At 33.4% G+C, this 5,208-nt stretch overlaps 1 non-coding gene across 1 annotated transcript; it reads left to right on the forward strand.

Annotated features, from left to right (window-relative positions):
- Positions 1-245: 245 nt before the first annotated feature.
- On the forward strand, positions 246-352 carry LOC121227150 (small nucleolar RNA R71). The gene has a single exon (XR_005924794.1). It is a non-coding gene; the product is annotated as a small nucleolar RNA R71 (small nucleolar RNA).
- The last annotated feature ends 4,856 nt before the right edge of the window (positions 353-5,208 follow it).

Raw genomic sequence — 5,208 nt, forward strand, 5'->3', positions numbered from 1 at the left:
TATTCAAAAGTTCTACCTAATTTGACAACATGGTGACCGCATCAACGTTAGAAACACCGGTTGCTTTTATTGGCTTTATCCTCATGACTTGCCACTAATAATTATTCAGTGACATCTCCTCTATAAACTCATAAGCCTCATCGGGTGTTTTATTATTTAGAGTCCCACCGATGGATTCATCGATCAATTGCCTAGTTGAGAGGTTCAAACCGTTGTAGAAGGTTTGAACCTGTAGCCATAGAGGTAAGCCATGGTGAGGGAACCTTCTCAATAAATCCTTATACCTCTCCCATGCATCATATAGAGTCTCTAGATCCATTTGCGTGAAGGAAGAGATATCATTCCTTAGCTTGGTTGTCTTACCCGGTGGAAAGTACTTCAACAAGAATTTTTCGGTCATTTGTTCCCATGTAGTGATAGAACCTTGTGGTAGGGAGTTCAACCACTGTTTAGCCTTATTCCTCAACGAAAAGGGAAGCAACTGAAGGTGAATGGCATCATCAGAAACACCATTAATTTTAAAAGTGTCACAGAATTCGAGGAATTAGCCAAATGAGTATTTGGGTTTTTGTCTGCAAACCATCAAACTGAACAAACTGTTGATTCATTTGAATACTGTTAGGTTTTAGTTCAATATTATTTGCAGCAACAGCAGGTCTAAAAATACTCTATTTAGCCCTAGTTAAATTGGGCTTGGCATAATCATACATAGTACGAGGAGCAGGATTCAGATTTACAGGATTTATAGCAACTGTAAGAGGTAGCTGAATATTATGATTTTCTGCCATCTCCTCAGTATTAATAACAACATCTTCGTGCTCTTCTATTGTACTTTGTCAACATTACCTTGCTTCTCTATGGTTTCTGCGAGCTGTACTTTCAATCTCACTATCGAATACTAGAGGTCCTAACGGGTTTCTTCTAGTCATAAACTAAAGGAATCTGCCAGAAGCAAATAAAAGAATAATTAGTAAACAAAAATAAAAATAAAATGGGTAAATTAATAAAAATCAAGCGTTTCTAATATCTTAGTCCCCGGCAATGACGCCAAAAACTTGATGACATCACGAACTAACTAAAATACGACAAAGGCAAGTGCACCTATTGAATGGTAGTATAGCTACGGTTAGTCGGGAATATCGTATCCACGATGACTAAAAGTACTAGTAGTTACTATATTTTTATTATCTAGCCGAATAAATTGAAGGGATTTATTTTAAAGTCTAAATTCAACTAAACTAATTACTAAACGACAAAAAGCAAATTGGAAAAATAATCGAAGAAAACTTATGAGAGAGACAATAACAAGGAAAGAATCCACCTAGGCTTCACTTATTATTCTAAATCTGAATTAAATGATTTATTCATTTGACTTGATCCATAGAAATCCCTAAATTATATTAATATCTCTTTCGATAGTAAAAATAACTTACTCTAGGTTGATTAATTGAAATCTCTTTCTAATTAAAACCCCTAACGTCGCATTAAATTGATTTATGGATTCCCTATTAAAATGTGTGGAAATGCCCAGGCTGTGTGGATCCTAGAAATAGCTCTTTTTGCCAGATTTTAGCTTGTTTTTCACTCATTTCTCTTCCCTATGCTCACCTAAGTATAGAAACATGAATTTAAAACTTTAGGAGCACCAAATTCACTAAGTCATATAATAAATCATCCAAAAACGTAATCAAGAATGGGATTAAAAACATGTTACTTTTATGGCTTATCAAAATACGGTTTATATAGCATGTATAGGCTTTTGTACGGTATTGGTTAATGTTTGGCTTATTTAAATATTATGAATAATATTTTTTTTATATAACCAACTTATATATATATATATTGGCATGAGAATAAGGTATAATTGTGATGTTAGTATGAGTGATATATGTATGTATGTATTTGAATTGTAGTGAACTTGGGTAACTTTGTTAGGTAATTATTTAAGTAAGTTTGGATGCTTAGTTGACTTGTTTTTAAGTTGTCATTTGAGGTGTCTAAGGGCATATTGGTTGTATGTGGTGATAATACATGTCTAAGACTTGATTTTAGCTTGTTTTGAATGCCTTGTTATGGCTTGATGATGTGCAATTTGTTGAGTTTAGGTCGATGTCAAGTTGGGTGAGAAACGTGGCTTGGAAAATAGCCTATTTTCATCCACACGGGTAGAGACACGGGTGTGTGTTTCAGCCGTGTGTGACATATGGCCAAGTGACACGGCCGTCCATCCCTTGTATCTTCTTAAGAATGCAAGTCAGTATGCTCACGCGACCTAGGACACAGGCGTGTGACTTGGCCGTGTGACCTAAGTCAGAGAGTTACACAGGTATGGACACTAGCTGGACACGACCGTGTGTCCTATTTCAAATGCCCACACGGCCGTGTAACCCTTGCAGTGTTGAAGATTTTAAATGATTCGAAATATTTTTTGAGTTTTCGATTTAGTTCTGATTTTTTCTAATGTGTAATTTAGGGCCTTAAGGGCTCGTTTAAGTGACAATATATATGATTTTGATTGGTTTTTAACATGAATGCTATATAATATGAAATGTTTTATTTTCTATCTGTATGATTTATAAACTCTGGTAATGCTCCGTAACCCTATACTACTGATGGATACGGGTCAGGGGTGTTACAGGCAGGAATCTCAAGCGGGGAGCAACTGTTATTGAATAGTAAAGGTGATGCTCTTTTCGGGGTGATGACGATTGATATGAGCATATTCACATTATGTGACTCGACAAGAAGGACTCGAGATTGGTCTAAACTCGAAGGGCCCAAATGCAAGATGAAATCGTTCAAAACCCATACAACATTTGCATGTGGGCTTTTTGAGACCAAACCATCCATCTCATTTTATTTATATTTTTATAGTTTTTATTAATTCTTATTTATTATGAGTCATTAATATGTGTCTTAAGTGTTTTTAATGTTATTGGCTTTTAGTTAAGCTAGTTGTTAGTTTTAATTGCGTGTTAAATGTATCTTGAGAACTAGTTACTAAGTAATGTCTTGCATTATTTATCTGCATTTTTAAATTGTGACTTGCATTATGTGTTTTGTATTTAATTAAGTCATGCATAAAAATATCTTACATGGTAATAGAGTTTGTTTTTTAATTATGTCATGCGTTATCTAACTCATTTGTTTATTTAATTAGCATCTTCATTAAGCCTTGCATTTAAGCATCTTATTTGTTCATTTAGTTTAAGCATGAGTTAGTTTTATAAGTGTGTGAAGTGTGTCATTTATTTTGGTTGTTACTTTTTATGCATAAGTTAGAGTATGTTAGTTTTTCATTATAAATAAGGTGTTTTAATTTGAATAAGAATATGAAAAGTTTTCAATGCTTAATAACTAATTAATTGTCTTGTAGGTGGCTATTCATATGGATCAAGAATGACTCTTCAAGTATATTTCGGTTTCAAGCACTCAAAGTTCATTATGGTGGTTGTTCAAATGAACCAATAGTGCACTTAAAGCTCAATCATGGCGCCAATAAAAGAGATGAATACCCAAACATTAAGGCATTCTGTTTTAAAGGAGATGAAGGGACTACAAAACAACACAATTAAGAAACATTATGCTTTCATCAAAATAAGGAGACATGACTTTTCAACTACACATGAATCAAATGACAAGACATAACTCTTTGGCTGCCTACTATAATCAAAATTAAATAAACAAATGAGTTACATAATGCATAACATAATTAAAACACAAACTCTATTGCCATATGAGCTGTTTTAATGCATGACTTAATTAAATACAAAACACATAATGCATGTCACAATTTAAAGATGCAGATAAATAATGCAAGACATTACTTAATAACTAGTTCTCAAGATACATTTACAACGCAATTAAAAATAACAACTAACATAACTAAAAGCCAATAACATTAAAAACACTTAAGACACATATTAATGACTCATAATAAATAAGAATTAATAAAACTATAAAAATATAAATAAAATGAGATGGATGGTTTGGCCTCCAAAAGCCCACATGCAAACGTTGCATGGGTTTTGAATGATTTCATCTTGCATTTGGGCCCTTCGATCTTAAGCCAATCTCGAGTCCTTCTTATCGAGTCACATGATGTAACCATACTCGTATCAACAAATATTGTTATTAAAAAACCCATTAATAATTACAACTGTTGTCACGTTGACCCGAGTTTGACCTTTAATATGCTAGAACATCCACTCTCCTTCTGAGAGCCCTCTTGTATCCACCTCGGTGTCAGCTTTCGGGCAAGAATGATAGGTTCAAGATATCGACTGCTTGGAAGTAGAGAAAAAAATTACGTTGATTACACCAGAAGTTCCCAGAGTTTTTACGTATGATTATGGCATCAATATTATGTATAGTATATATAGGGCATTGTTTAGGGGTATCCAAAAATCTTGAACTCCTGACCGCATAACTACCATCACCTGGCCCCCCAGCTATACTTGAACCCGTGGCTGCATCATGGTCCCTGACTAGACCTTCACATAAACTTCGATCCCTGATCGTATCAAGTATTATTACCCCAAAATTGGATTTCCCCACGATAGGTTTCTTAGGTGATTGTCCTATCCCGCTATTACATATGAAATGTATGTGTGCCGAGGCGCGATATCACATCCCTAAACACTTTTAAAATATCCTAAACCCTAAAAACCTTAAACCTAACCTTAATAAAAAAATCGTAACCCTAAAAAAATAAAAAAAAAACCCTAACCCTAGAAAGAGAAAGGATGGGCATGCTTTTTTGCCATCTGTGCAGGAAATGCACCCAGTTAGACATGCTTTCCTTTCTTTCTCCTAAAATTAACTTATTTCCCTAATTAATTTTAAAACTAGCCTAAAAACCTAATTAATTAAAAAAAATCCTATAAACCTTATTTTGCTAGCCTTTTGCTCATTTTTTAAATTAATTTAGGCATACATATCGTTTTTTCCTTTGTTCATTTTTATGTTATGAATTTGTTGTAAGTAAAACGTGGAAGAAATTATTTATTATTTAAAATAAAAATAATGGTTAGAAGTTTTGTAAGTAAAAAAAAAGTGAACAATCCATGAATTAGAAAAGCGGAAAGAAGCCGTGGCGACGTTAATCTTTTGATTGTACAAAAGAAACTATGAAAATTATATAACTTTCTTACCCTCTAATTTATATAATCAAATAACTAAATTTTTATATATTCTTACCTCGATAAT

The sequence above is a fragment of the Gossypium hirsutum genome, chromosome A03, assembly GCF_007990345.1.
Source record: "Gossypium hirsutum isolate 1008001.06 chromosome A03, Gossypium_hirsutum_v2.1, whole genome shotgun sequence".
Classification (NCBI taxonomy): domain Eukaryota; kingdom Viridiplantae; phylum Streptophyta; class Magnoliopsida; order Malvales; family Malvaceae; genus Gossypium; species Gossypium hirsutum.